Below are 16,032 nucleotides of genomic sequence, written 5' to 3'. Positions count from 1 at the left end.
TCCAAGTAAACAACATCCACTGGCTCTCGTTTGTCTATCCTTCTAAGAGTTCCAGCAGTTTTGTCAGGTAAGAGTTCCCCTTAAGGAAACCATTCTGACTTTGACCTCTATTTTGTGCCACCAAGTACCTTGAAACCAACATCTTTCAACCACTGAAGTCAGGCAAACTGACACTTCAACAGAGCTGGGAAGGAGACAAAAGAAGCTTATTCAGTGAAGAAAAGAAGTGTCTCAAACCTCGACTGTCCATTTCCCTCTGCAAATGCTTCCTGACCTGTTGAGTTCCTTTAGCGTTTTGTTTATTGCTACAGGTTCTAGCATTCGCAACCTCTTGAGTGTCAATACCTTAAGCTTCTTCTTTCCATCACTATCCCATTTTCTGTTCTTGTGAAATACAAACTCTACCTGAAATACAAACTCTGCTTGTCTTCCCACAGATGTGACTTGAGTAGTCAGCGGCACAGTAGTGTCGCGAGCGGTTAGCGTAACGCTTCACAGGGCAGCAATCAGGTTCAATTCCCATCGCTGTCTATAAGGAGATTGTACATTCTCCCTGTGATCACACTGGTTTCCTCCGGGTGCTCCAGTCCAAAAGTTATACGGATTAGGGTGACTAAGTTGTGGGCATGTTATGTTGATGCTGGAAGCATGGCGACACTTGCCTCTAGCGCATCCTCGGACTGTGCTGGTTTTAACACCAACGGTGCATTTTGTTGTATGTTTCAATGTTACATGTGATAAATAAATCTAATATTTATAAAAGCAAATCTTTACTTCTGGGATTTTCTGACACCTTTTGTACATTGCAGCAGATCCATAGGCCTGAACCAAATTGCTCTCTATAAATGGAATCTGTTGAAGTAACTGTAAACTCAGTGGCCACTTTATTACTCCTGCTCCTTCACGCAAATATCTAATCAGCCAATCACGTGGCAGAAACTCATTGCATAAAAGCATGCAGACGCAGTTAAGAAGTTCAGACCAAACATAAGAATGGAGAAGAAATGTGATCTAAGTGACTTTGACCGTAACATGATTGTTGGTGTCAGACAGGGTGATCTGAGTATCTCAGAAACTGTTGATGTTATGGCATTTACACACACAACAGCCCCCAGAGCTTACAGAGAACGATGTGAAAAGAAAACAAAACAAAAATCCAGTGTGTGGCAGTTCTGTGGGCAAAAATACTTATTTTATTCCAAACAATTGGTTTATTGATCATAACGGAATGTCTCTCTGATACTTCCCACTCCCTCTCGTATCCCTTCCCCTTTTTGCAACCAAGATTCCCCTCTCGCTGCCCCCTTCCAATTCTCAATCCACAATATCATCACTCACACATGTCATGAATTTTGTTTTTTTTTGCAGCAGCAGTAGTACAGTGCAATACATAAAACACTACAGTACTGTGCAAAAGTTTTAGGCACCCTAGCTATACATATGCGCTTTAGACTTTTGCACAGTACTGTAGTATTTTTATGTATTACACTGTACTATGCTGCGAAAAATAATTTGTTTAGTTAGGCATTTAATTACTAGTTTAATTAGTTTGGCATTAGAAAGGCTTGTTCCTCTGCTGCATCTCCAATGTTCTATGTTGAAGTTTGGATGAGACCTGCTGACTGTGGGAATACAGTAGCAGTGCTGTTAAAATAGTCTTTGGTTTATTTTTATTCATGTCGCAGTGCCAGCATTTATTGACCATCCCTAATTGGCAGTGGATTAAGTGGTTGGCTGAGTTACATCAGAGGCAGCCACGTGGCTGTAGGTCTGGAGTGACACCAACATGGAGTTGGCCGGGAATGGCGAATTCCCTAATCTGTATGACATTAACTGGACTTTTCTTTTTCAACAGTCGTAGAATTAATTATTTATTGTTTACGTACAGCACGGTAAAAGGTCCTTCTGGGCTGGTGAGCCCGTGCCACTCAAATACATCCAATTGACCGATTAACCTACTAACACATACATCTTTGGGACGTGGGGAAAAAAACCAGAGCACTCGATCGAAACCCACACGGTCACGGGGAGAACGTACAGAGTCCTTACAGTCAGCAGCAGGAACTGCATCCGGGTCTGGAAAGCAATTTGTTAATCACTATGTGCTGCCCTGGACAGATTAATTGCAGGCAAGATATTCCTGAGGTCAGGGATACTCAGCACCATCAAAGAATAAGAATAAGGGATAAGTCATTCAGTAGACGGAAGATGGTAAAATGGCAAGATGGCACCAGCAAACCATGTGACAAATGGCAAGGTCCTGCAGACAATTTATAAAACTACTTGTTTTACTTCTTCTTTCAAATATGATTCTACTACTAAGCTCCTGAACCGATGTGGATAACTTCCCGCAGCAGTCTCTAAAGAGTATGTGAGAAGTGACCGCATGAGTTTCCTCCAGGTGCTCTGGCTTTGTCCCACATCCCAAAGATGTATAGATCAGTAGGTTAATTAGTCACATGGGTGTAATTGGATGTACATCTGTGATTTACTCCTTGATGATGTGTTTTTGAGCAGACTGAACTTTACTGCTCCCAAGGGAGTTTGGTGAGGTTTGGAGCTAAGTGTGCGGTCTGGAGGTCTGGAGGCTTGGAATCTTGGAGACAGGCCACAAACTCATGATCATCTCCATTGTTTCTCACTGACTGAGGCATCAAGCAAAGTCAACAAGGATGAGATCACAAGATGGGCGGGTGTTCACTGCGTTTGACTGCTCTTCCTCTCTCTCTCGCTAGCTGCCGTTGTAGGAAAATGCAGTAGTCTTGGGTTCCATGTTGCAAGGATTGATCATTGAGGCTGTGGACTTGTTTTGGGGGACTTTGAGGTATATGTTGCATGTGTTCCTGGATTCTGGTTACTCTTGTTTTTTCTAGTTTTGTGCGGTTTGATGCGGACTGGAGCGCTTCAGCAAAGAATAGCCTTGTGGACTGCAGTGGGCTGAACTGAACTAAACTGAATAGCACTGAACTCCTGGTTAGATGTTTGATATTCTATGTGTTGTTTACTTGCTCTTTGTTGCAGGCACAGTTTGTTCTTTTTTTCCCTCGTGTTGGGCTTTGATCTTTTTTGGAACGGGTTCCCTGGTGTTTGCTGCTTCATGGCTGCTTGTAGGAGGACAAATCTCAGATGAGATTACAGAAAGTAAAGGCTGGACGCAGCCCAGTCCGTCACAAACAAAGCTCTCCGCAGCATTGAGCACATTTGTCTGGAGCGCAGTCATTAGAAAACAGCACCATCATCTAAGAACACCCACCATCCAGGCCATGCCCTCTCCTCACTATTACCATCGGGGAGGAGGTACAGAAGCCTTAGGCGCTACACCATAAGTTTCAGGAACAGTTTTTACCCTACTACCATCGGGCTCCTGAACCAATGTGGATCCAATCTGTAAGGAGTCTGCTGGAAGTGACCACATGGGTTTCCTCCAGGTGCTCTGGTTTCATCCCACGTCTCAACGATGTATGGATCAGTAGGTTAATTAGTCACATTAGTGTAATCGGGTGACACAGGCTTATTGGGCTGGAAAGGCTTATTACTATATGCTGTATCTCTAAATAAACAAAAACACTTCACTCACCACAACTCTGAGCTGATTCCATAACCTACACGCTCGTTTCCAAGGTCTCTACAGCTCATGTTCTCAGTACGATTTTGCACAATTTGTCTTTTGCACATTCGTTTGCCAGTCTTTGCTCATGTACAGATTTACATACATTCTATTGTATTTCTTTATTTTACTGTAAATAGTGACTTTGGAATCACACCAGTTGTTCAGAATCAGAATCGGGTTTAATATCACTGGCATGTGTTGTGAAATTTGTTAATGTAGCAGCAGCAGTTCAATGCAATGCACAATATAGAAGAAAGAAAATAAAAATAAATAAATAAATTACAGTATACGTATCTTGATAGATTAAAAATCATGCAAAAACAGAACTAATATATATTAAAAAAGTGAGGTCGTGTTCATAAATTCTATTGTATTTCTTTATTTTCCTGTAAATAGCTAATGCCTTTGGGATGATACCAGGTGCTCATATTACTATTGGGACAATGTAAACTCTGTTCACCTTCCACCGACTTTCAATTTTGTCTTCTAATTCTGCATATTTCTGGTGTTTCTCACATTGATTTCTGAATGTGTTTGGATTGGCTATATCTACTAAGTAAGTTGTTTTTGTTTGTTTATCTTGTAATATTATATCCAGTTGCTTATTGTGGACTGTCCTATCTATAGTAAATGGTCATAATATAATTTATAGGACTCTAAAACTGGGTCAAGCTTGTATGTATTGAAAAGTATGGTGCCTTTTATGAGTTTGTATTTTAAATCAAGATTTTGGTGAGTGATATTTGCCATTTGATTGTGTCTGTGTAAGTAATCAGGCTGAGTTAAACTGCGGCAGGATCCTACAATGTGTTGGATTGTTTCTGTTTTCTCTTTGCATTTTTTTTTTGCATTTATTGTTGTGAATTTGCTGCTCTTTAATATGCATTTTTGATAATTTTTTTTGTGTTAATCAGCTGGTCCTGTATTACCACAAGGAACTCTTGTATTTCTGGGAAGAGGTCTCTAACTCTGGGTCAGGAATTCGATGTTTCCTTGTCAACATCTAGTCTGTTTAGATCAGGGGGATGTCTTCGATGGAGGGTCACGCTCTTCCGTTGGTTAACTTTTTCTTCAATAGTGATAATTCCTTCATTTTTCTGGGTTGTGTTTTCATTTAAGTATAATGGTGTACGCTTCTTATCAGAATTACATTTGTTTTGCCTTGAATGCACGTAGCTCTTATTTTTCTTTGTAAATTTTCCAGATTGGTTTTGGACCAGGATATTATGCCAAAATAATATGTTAATATGAGTATAATGAAAGTGTTTATTGCCTTTGTAATAATTTATTACTGAGCTCTGTTACTGGCAGATTTTTTTAAACCACTAAGTAAATTATCAGCAACACACACAAAATGCTAGAGGAACTTAGCAGGCCAGACAGCATCTGTGGAAAAAAATAGTCAGCATTTCGGGCTGAGACCCTTTATCGGGGCTGGAGAATAAAAAGATGAGGAGTAGATTTAAACGGTGGGGAGGGAAGGGAGAAACATAAGTTGATAGGTGAAACCGGGAGGAGGAGGGATGAAGTAAGTAGCTGGGAAGTTGATTGGTGAAAGAGATACAGGGCTGGAGAAGGGGGTGTCTGGTAAGGAACACCAGAGGCTGGCAATAGGCAGGCAAGGAGATAGGTGCGAGAAGGAAAAGGGGAAGGAGACTGGTAAAGGAGAGGGTTTGGGGGGGGGCATTATCAGAAGTGTGAGAAATCGATGTCAATGCCATTAGGTTGAAGGCTACCCAGATGGAATATAAGGTGTTGTTCCTCCAACCTGAACGTGGCCTCATTGCGACAGTAGAAGAGGCCACAGCTCATCACGACAGCAGAGGAGGCCATGGGTCATCGCGACAGTAGAGTATCAGTATTATTTCTTTTTTTATTTTTGTATTTGCAGTCTTTGTCTTTTGCATGTTGGTTGTTTGTCTGTCCTGGTTTGGGCAGTCTTTCCTTGATGCACAAACCTGTTCCCTTGGAAATCCATATCTTCCACTACTGACAATCCAGCTCTGTTTGCCCAGTAATCCTGAATACACATTGGACTAGCGGTGGGAATTCACCGGAAGTTGAGATCCAAAAAGGGGTTCGCCAGGGCTGCATTATCTTCCCTTTATTATTTAACATTTACTCAGAGGTAATCTTCAGGGTGTTGAACGATGAAGCTGGTGTCCAAATTGGTGGAGTGACGGTGAACAACTTGAGGTCTGCAGATGATTCAAAGTTGTTAGCCGAGACTGAGGATGTGTTACTCAGAATAGTAGACAAGATAAATGCTGAAGGTGAACGATTTGGAATGAAAATAAACGCTGCAAAGACGAAGATGATGGTAGTATCACGGAAGAAAGAAGTCCCCAAAGTCAGTATCAAAATTAACAGCGTAGGCATAGAACAAGTCAAGAAGTTTGTGTACTTGGGACAGATGGTCACAGAGGATGGGAGATATGATACAGAAATTAGATGAAGAATTGAGTTTGCAGGATCAACGATCTGGAGCCTGAGTGATGTGCTGCTTGGCAAGAGATTGCACTTTGGGCTGTGTTGTAGAATTTGGAAATGCTACGTCTGAGCAGTCTGCTGTATGGAGTCGAATCGCGGACCTTATGCAAGGAAGGACAACGACGACTGGAGGCATTTGAAATGTGGTGTTTAAGGAGAATGCAGAAAATTAGATGGGGGATGAAGGTCAGTAATATGAAAGTGTTGAAGAGAGTGAGGAGAGAAAAGGAGTTGCTGAAGAATGTGCAGAAAAGGAAGCTGGAATATGCCGGGCACTTGTTACGAGCTGGTGGACTGCAGAAATTGTTATTGGAAGGGATGATAGGAGGAAAGAGGGAAAGAGGAAGGCAGCGAACCACCTGGTACGATAATGTGAGGCAACGGACTGGGTTGAGTTATGCTGAGGCCAGAAAAAGAGCGCAAGATCGAAGAAGATGGAGGTGCATAACCGCCAACCCCGGATTCGGGACGGCACCCACTGACTGACTGACACATTGGACAGTCATATTAGCTGCTGACCACCCTTTCTGTATTGTTTATGAGTACCTTCATTGTTTTATCCATTCCTGCTGCTTTCCTAATCTTCTCTGTTCTATCAGGAGATATTGGAATAGAGGTGACAATCATGTCAACATAGGTCTTTTTATCAGCATTAATCTCTTGGTCACTTGTTGACTGCTCGAGACAACACATCAGCAGCAAACATGCGTATATTTACTCAGTGTGTAGATCATCTTCACATCATATTTCCACAACCTTATCGACATGCGCTGTATCAGTCATTCAGTGGTTTGAACGTAATTGAGACCAAAGGTTTATGGTCTGTCTCCACTTCAGAAGGTTGTCCGTAGGTATACTGATGAAACCTTTCACATGCATATGTGCTGACAGGATGCCCTTTCTCTATCTGTGCATAGCTGGTTTCCACCCTTGTTAAAGCCATTGATGCCTAGGCCACAGGTTGCCTGGTTTCATCATGCTGTTGCAGTAATACTGCTCCAAGACCATGCTGGGACATATCAGGCAAAATCCTAGTACATCTGTCTCGATCATACAACTTCAGCACGGGCTTTTCAGTTAAGACTTTTGTCAGTCTCTGGAAATCCTCTTCTTGCTCATGAGACCAAATCCACTCATTTCACTGCTCAAGGAGTGATCTAGGTGGTGCTGACACAGTAGACAGTCAAGGGATGAACTTAGGCAGGTGAGTTACCATCCGAAAGAAACATAACATGGTGTCACAAGTCGCGTGAAGTCTAAACTATGAGAATAAATGCATACCATGCAATACTTAGAAAAAGGTTCCAACAGAGAGAACAAGAGAAAATCAGAGCAACACACACAAAATGCTGGAGGAACTCTGCTGGCCAGGCAGCATCTATGGGAAAAAGTACAGTCAACATTTCGGTCCCTCCATTTTTCAAATCTACTCCTCAGCTTTTTTTCTCCAGTCCTGCCAAAGAGTCTCAACCCAAAATGTTGATTGTACTTGACAGAGAGAAGCTCGTTGTTACCACGTTAACCAAAGGAAATTTAGGAGAGAGGCTGAAAATTACCATCACAGATAAGTCCTCCCACACCTATGCAGTTTATCGGCAATTTAATAGTTAACAGCAATTCAATATATACTTAGCGGCTGGCGGAGTAGGAAGGGCTGATGTAAAATTGAAAGCATCTATCTCACAGGTAGGTAGGGTAGTTAAGAAAGCTTATGGGGTGTTAGCTTTCATAAGTCAAGGGATAGAGTTTAAGAGTCGCGAGGTAATGATGCAGCTCTATAAAACTCTGGTTAGGCCACACTTGGAGTACTGTATCCATTTCTGGTTGCCTCACTGTCGGAAGGACGTGGAAGCATTGGAAAGGGTACAGAGGAGATTTACCAGGATGCTGCCTGGGTTAGAGAGTAGGGCTTTACTCTTTGGAGAAAAGGAGGATGAGAAGAGACATGATAGAGGTATACAAGATAGTAAGAGGAATAGATAGAGTCGACAGCAAGCACCTCTTCCCCAGGGCACCACTGCTCAGTACAAGAGGACATGGTTTTAAGGTAAGGGGTGGGAAGTTCAAGGGGGATATTAGAGGAAGGTTTTTTTACTCAGAGAGTAGTTGGTGCGTGGAATGCACTGCCTCAGTCAGTGTTGGAGGCAGATACACTAGTAAAATTTAAGAGACTACTAGACAGGTATATGGAGGAATTTAAGGTGGGGGGGGGGTTATATGGGAGGCAGAGTTTAAGGGTTGGCACAACATTGTGGGCCAAAGGGCCTGTACTGTGCTGTACAATTCTATGCTCTATGTTCTATTTTTCTACATGTAACTGGAGATGTAACAGATTTCAAATTGATGAAACAGCCTTTACATTGGACACATCTGTGACAATATTTGAGGAGTATTTTGTCCCAAGTAAAAACATTATGTTTGAGAGATAAAAGTTATTTTCCTGTGATCAGAAACAAGGTGTTAACTTTGACCAACTGAGCTAAGTCCTGTGAGTCTGGAGATTTGAGAGTCTCACTAGTCAGTGACAAAATAGTTTGCAGAATTCCAGTTAATGGACTCAGAGAAAGATTGCTCCATAAAAAAAAAGATTTGATGCTGGAAAAGTCTGTGATTATGTATAGGGGAGCAGACACCACACAATCACAAGCTGAGGCGCTACACAAAGCAGACACAAGAGTTCATGCGGTGAAACCAGAGGGGCAGAGCACAAAGTGTTACCCCAAGCAATAGCAAAGCAAAGAGGTTGGCCCAAATAGCAAATGTGGAGGTAGAACTGTCCAAAAATGTGTCCTGCTTCTGGAAAGTCTTGTAATAATTGTTGGAAAAAGAATCATTTTTCAGAGTGCTACAAAACTAGGACTACCAAGAGAAAGGTGCATAAGATTGCTGAGGAAATGGAGGAAGCCTTTGTCAGTTCTCTACAGACTGCAAGTGCTGGTAAAACAGAATGGATTGTTCCAGTAACTGTGAATGAAACAATAATTCCATGCAAGCTTGACATAGGAGCCCAGGTGAATCTGCTATCCACAGATGATTACAAGATTCTCAAATAATGACCAAGATTTACCCAGTGAAGTTGAAAGTGACAGGCTATACTGGAGAGAACGTTTCAGTAAAAGGGAATTGTATAGTGAACTGGTGATTGCTGGTGCTTGTAGAAAAGAGAGTGCAGCCAATATTAGGTCTGAGTGCACGAGAAAAGCTCAACCTGGTGAAAAGAGTTTTTCTAGTGGCGTCACAGTTCAAAGATAAGCACACTTTACTCATGGAGGAGTATGCAGATGTCTTTGAGGGGACCTGATATAAACAAAATTCATATGGATAAGACAATGTCTCCTGTGGTCCATAGATGCAGTAAAGTTCTGTTTGCACTGAGAGACAAACTCAAAGAAGAACTAGCACACAAGGCAGAGATTGATAGGTTCTTGTTTGGACATGACGTCAAAAGTTACGGGAAGAAGTCCAGGAAATTCTGCTCCTTTGAAATTCTGCTCCAAAGAAGTTCTGCTCCTTTGTCTTATGGTCTCTGCTCCTTTGTCTTATGGTCTTATAAATGGGAGAATGGATCAGCTCATGATAAAATGGCGGAGCAGACTCGATGGGCTGAATGGCCGGCTTCAGCTCCTTTGTCTTATGGTCTAAATGGGGTTGAGGAGGAGTAAAAAAACGGATCAACCATGATTGAATAGCGGTGCAGACTCAATGGGCCAGATGGCCTAATTCTGCTCCTATGTCTTATGGTCTATGGAATGGATAAGTGTTATAAAGAAAACTGAAGAACCAGCAGACCGGATGAGCTCACTGGTCATTGTGTAAAAGAGAAATGGAGCATTGCAGTTATGTCTAGACCCAAGAGATCTCAATAAAACCATCAAGAGAGCATTTTAAATTGCCAACGTGAGTGGAGATCATGTCCCAGTCAGCAGGTGCCAAGAGGTTTAGCAAACTCGATGCGTCATCTGGGTTTTGGCAGGTGAAGTTTGATGAGGCAAGTTCAAGACTATGTAATTTTAACACACCACAGAGAAGGTATTGATTTCTTTGGCTACTGTATGGGATTCTGTCTGCACCAGAAGTCTACCATAAAACCATCTATATGATCTTACCTGGTGTTGAGACCTGGTGGATGACATCATCTTCTGGGGGTACACCAAGAATGAACATGATTCATGACTGAGACAGCTACTTCACATGACACTGGAATCACAAGCTTGTTCCCTTTTAAGACTGTATATCCTACTTCTGATACCATATTATGTTTGTTTTTAATAAAGACAAAAAGCATGAAACACTAGAATGTTTTCTATTCATACGATCCTTTGGACAGGCAGAAAGCTTCCTTAGTTACTAGGGCATTTTATTTACAGAATGGTTTTAGCTCACTACCATTCAACATTGAGTGTGTGCAAACAGCTCACCGTCATCACTTCCATTTCCAAGGTGAATGGCTTGCATTCTCCACTGGGACCTGTTCTTTAATATGTACACATATAATACACAGTTCCTTTTAAATATTGTTAATGTACCTGCTTCCTCTGTCAGCTCGTTTCGTACACTGACAATTGTGTGGTTGAAAAAGCTTCCTGTCATGTTCCTCTAAAATGTCTCCCTTTTCACCCTAAGCTTACGTTCTCTCTGTCTTGATTCCTCAACCCTTTGCACGTTCTCATCCAAATCATCGCTACCGATGACAAATAGCAATGTGTCTTCTACCGATCCTGGAGGAACACTATTAGTCATAGGCTTCCAGTCCAAAACCCAAACGTCCACCAGCATATTCTGCGTCCTACCATCAAGTCAATTGTGTGTCTAATTAGCTGGTTCTCCCTGTATCTCATGATCTTGTTGAAATATTTAAGATTCTGAGCCACCTTGATCAGGTAGAAGCTGAAAGGGTGTTTCACTCTTGTGGGGGAGTCTAGAGCAAGGCAGAGTGACTTCAGGATAAAGAATTTAACATTGAAACAGATTACAGTCCCTTCAGCCCATGATGTTTCGCGAACCTCGACCTGCTCCAAGCACAACCTAACCCTTCTTTCCTGAAGAAGGGGAACTTTAAGCTGAAAAGGAGCATAAGGCAATAAGACATAGGAGCAGAATTTGCCATTCGGCCCATCGAGTCTCTGCTATCACTCCATCATGGTTGATTTATTATCTCTCTCAACCCCATTTTCCTGTAAACTTTGATTCTCTGATTACTCAAGAACCTATCAATCTCTACCTTAACTAGATCCAATGAATTGCACAGATTCACCACTCACAGGAGATGTGAGTATTAGCAATTCCCTCCCCCAGGGAGATGTGGAGACTGAATCATTCACTTCATCCAAGGCTGGAACAGATATTTGGTCTATAGGGCAGTCAAGGGTTATGGGGAGCAAGTAGGAAAGTGAAACGGGCGACAGGCCAACACTCATGTTATGGAATGACGGATTAGACTCGAGAGACCATCTGCTCAATTCCTTCTCCTATTTCGAATGTCACAGCAGGCAGCATAAAAATGCAAGTTCCTTCATTTTTAACCAAATAGTTTTGAAATATCAGATTCCTTCTTCATGTCCAAAAATTCCACTCTGATTCCATCACAGTCGATATTGATGGATGTTGTCATTCTCCACAATTCCACTTTTAGGCAATTATGTAACTTGGAGTTAGTAAGTGTGTCTGACATAATGCAATGGGAGGTGTTAGTGCTTATTTCTAGATCTGACACGTGGTTAGAACTAGTCAGAAATGCAGAATGTAGTATTTTCGTATGATGTATTCGGGTCTGCCTTAGTCTTCTCAGGTTCGTTTCTCTTAAAGGTGAATGTGGAATCCATTGATTCACAGCCTAAGGGGGAATGCACACAGTCTTTTAATAAAGTTCAAAGTACATTTATTATCAATGTATGTATACATTATACAACCTTGAGATTCATCTTTTAACAGAGAGCCACAAAACAAAGAAACCCAAAGAACTCATTTAAAAAAAGACCGTCCAATAAGCAGAGAGAAAGAAAACCAAATCGTGCAAACAATAAAGTCATGCAAATAGCATTCTGATCTGAGAATCTGTCCACAGACCCTTAGTTCAGCACAGAGCCGAGTAAAGCTCGCGGAGCATCGAGCTGAACTGGCCCGACCCTCGCCTTGGGCCTTGAAACCCTGTCCTTTTCAATCTGGCCCAGTGCCTAAATCATTGTCAAAACACCAGGTTCAATCACTTTGATATGCTCTGGGGCCTGGACCCTGCTGCCTCAGTTTAGCCTTTCCCTCACCTTTCTGATTCGACCCGGCACTTAAATCATCGTCCAAGCATTGCGTTTTGTCACATTGATACACTTTGGGCACGGACCAGGGATAGGGAATCAAAAGCTCGAGGCATTAATCAAGTTGACAGCCAGAGACATTTTCCTATGGCGGATATGGCTAATACAAGGTGGCATAATTTAAAGGAGATTGGAGGAAAGTATAGGGCAGGTGTCAGAGATAAAGTATACAAAATTATTAAGGGTATAGACAGGGTAAATGGAAGCAAGCTTTTTCCATTGAAGATATGTGGGACTAGAACTAGTGTTCATCAGTTAAGGGTAAAAATGTGATATTTTTAAGGGGAACACGAGCAGGAGCTTCTTCACTGAGAGGGTAGTGAGAGTGTGGAACAAGGTCAGAATGACAATCAGGGTTTGATTTCAACATTTAAGAGAAATTTTGTTCGATACATGGATGGGTGCAGGTCAATGGGACTAGGCAGATTAATAGTCCAGCATGGACTAGGTGGGCTGAAAGACCTGTACAGTTGTGTCCTGTGCCTCTATGACTTACATAAAAACATAAGAACCTAAGAAATAGGAGCAGGAGTCGGCCATCTGGCCCTTTGAGCCTGCCCCGCCATTCAATAAGATCCTGTCTGATCTGGCCATGGACTCATCTCCACCTACCTGCCTTTTCCCCACAACCCTTAAGTCCCTTACTATGCAAAAATCTATCCAACCTCATCTTAAGTATATTTACTGAGGTAGTCTCCACTGCTTCATTGGGTACAGATACTGGTGAGTGCCAGGGATGATGGTAGAGGCAGATACATTAGCAGCAAATAATAAACTCTTGTTGAGGCACATAGATTTTAGAAAAAATGGAAGGCTGCGTAGGAGGGAAGGCTTAGAGTAGGTTAAAAAGTCGGTGCAACATAGTGGACCAAAGAGTTTATACTGTGCTGCAGCGTTCTATGTTCTAAAAACTAGGTTGAAAGTATGAGGGGAAAGTTTTAAAAGGGACCCGAGGGGCAATATTCTGCCCTCAATCAAATGTTTCCCTGTTTTCTTAAACTAGGGAGATAGATAAACTCCAGTCCTGACGTAGTTGTAGTTTGAAGGCTATATTATTGTTTACCAACACATTACAGTATGCAAGGAGCTAATTAAAAGAATATTACCTCTAGATTTCCCACAAAACATAGATTCAAACATTGATTGAAATTCTCTCGAAGTGCTTCTAATAGCGACTAAGTGAAAAGCACAAACGATGTAAAGAATGGCTGACCTGATGTTGAAGGTCAATCGCTTAGCAACGCAGTAATTAGTAATGAACAACAGCTGTAAACTTACAAGTAAGCAATGTGATTGAGTAGCCAAAAATAAAGTAACAAAGCAAATCGGGGGGAACATAACAGGCAACTTCACGCAGTGCGTGGTGTGTACAGAATGAGCTGCTAGAGGAAGTGGTAGAACTGGGGTACATTTACAATAATTGACAGACATTAGGCAGTTATATAGATAGGAAAGTCTTTGAAAGAAATGGGCTAAATGCAGGCAATAAGACTAGCCTAGATGGACATCTTGTTCAGCATGGAGGAGATGGGCTGAAGGGCCTGTTTCTGTGTTGTATAACTCTTTGACTCTATGCATTAGGGTTGAATTTTCATAAAAGATGCTTTACAATAACAAAGATTCTAGACTAAGTAGCAAGGAGTTGCTGATTTATTTTATTAATTATTTAGCAATACAGCCTTTTGAGCTATACCGCCCCAGCGACCCCCGACAACCCCGATTAAACCCTAACCTAATTGTGGGATAATTTAGAATGACCAATTAACATACCTGGAATGCTTTTGGACGGTGGGATGAAACCGAAGCATTCCACAGCAAGGACGTACAGATGTTCCTTGCATGTGGCGCTGGATTTGAGCTCTGAGCTGTAATAGCGTCCCGTTAACTGCTACGCTCTGGTGGCGCTGAGTGAGAGAAGGAGGTGAGAACTGGTTCACAAGGCTACCACAGCTCAACAAAATGCATCCAATAGGAGATTACTGTAGTGTATTTGATATTTCAGTAATATTTGAGTAATGTTGTAAATGCAGTTTTGACTGAGTAGTGTTTGGGGTTTGCATAGTTCATTATGGGTTATATGTAAGAGGTATGTGGAAGGAATATGTTATGACTCCACCACGTCATATGTGAGCACCTCACTAAAGAAGAGAAAAACTATTTACACAAGTATTCTGATCTCCCGTGTTTTTCTTTTAAAGTTCAAAGAAGATTTATTATCAAAGTGCATAGATTGTATGTCAACATTTTCAACCCTGAGATTCATTTTCTTGTGAGCATACTGAATAAATCTATGAAATAGTAACTCTCACGGGATCGGTGCCTAACTAAGTGTTCAACCAGAGTGCAGAAGACAACAAACTATGCAAAGACTAATATAAGTAAATATCAATAAGTAATGAGAACATGAGATGAAGAGTCCTCGAAAGTGAGTTCATTGGTTGTGGGAACAGTTCAGTGATAGATGAAGTGACGTTGAGTGAAGTTACCATCTTTTGTTCAAGAGCCTGATGGTTAAGGGGTAGTAATTGTTCTTGAATCTCATGGTGCAAGTCCTGAGGCTCTTGTACCTTTTAACTGATGGCAGCTGCGAGAAGAGAATATGACCTGGGTGGTGGGAATCCATGATGATGGATGCTGCCTTCATATGAAAGCATAAAATAAACTGTAGACGTGCTTAATGGTTGGGAGGGTTTTACTTGCGACATGCATTACTTTTGCAGGATTTTCCATTCAAAGGCATTGGTGTTTCCATACCAGGCTGTGATGCAGTCAGTAAATATACAATCCACCATACATTTATAGATACTCGTCAAAGTTTTGAATATTATGCCAAATCTTCACAGCCTCCAAAGGAAATAGCAACATTGCCATGTTATCTTCACAATTGTACTTATGTGCTGGGTCGAGGACAGGTCCTCTGAAATATTAACACCTCGGAATTTAATGTTGCTAACACTGTCCACCTCTGATCCTCTGATGAGGATTGACCCATGAACCTCTGGTTTCATAGAACATGGAAAACCTACAGTACAATACAGGTCCTTCGGCTCACAAAGCTGTGCCAACCATGTCCCTACTTTAGAAATTACCTAGGGTTACCCAGAGCCCTCATTTTTCTGAGCTCCATGTACCTGTCCAGGAGGCTCTTAAAAGACCCTATTGTATCTGCCTCCACCACCCTCGCCGGCAGCCTATTCCAATCACTCACCTCTCTCTGCGTAAAAAAACTTGCCTGTGACATCTCCTCTGTACCTTCTTCCAAGCACCTTAAAACTGTGCCCTCTTGTGCTAGCTATTTCAGCCCTGGGAAAAAGCCTCTGACTATCCACACGATCAATACCTCTCATCATCTTGTACACCTCTATCAGGTCACCTCTCATCCTCCGTTGCTCCAAGGAAAAAAGGCTGAGTTCACTCAACCTATTCTCATAAGACATACTCCCCAATCCAGGTAACATCCTTGTAAATATCTTCTGCACCCTTCCTATGGTTTCCACACCCTTCCTGTCGTGAAGTGACCAGAACTGAGCACAGTACTCCAAGTGGGGTCTGATCAGGGTCCTATATAGCTGTAACATTACCTCTCGGCTCCTAAACTCAATCCCACGATTGGTGACGGCC

Source organism: Mobula hypostoma, chromosome 6 (assembly GCF_963921235.1).
Source record: "Mobula hypostoma chromosome 6, sMobHyp1.1, whole genome shotgun sequence".
In the NCBI taxonomy this organism is placed as follows: Eukaryota; Metazoa; Chordata; class Chondrichthyes; order Myliobatiformes; family Myliobatidae; genus Mobula; species Mobula hypostoma.
The sequence above is the reverse complement of the archived record's forward strand: the minus strand, read 5'-3'. Positions refer to the sequence as shown.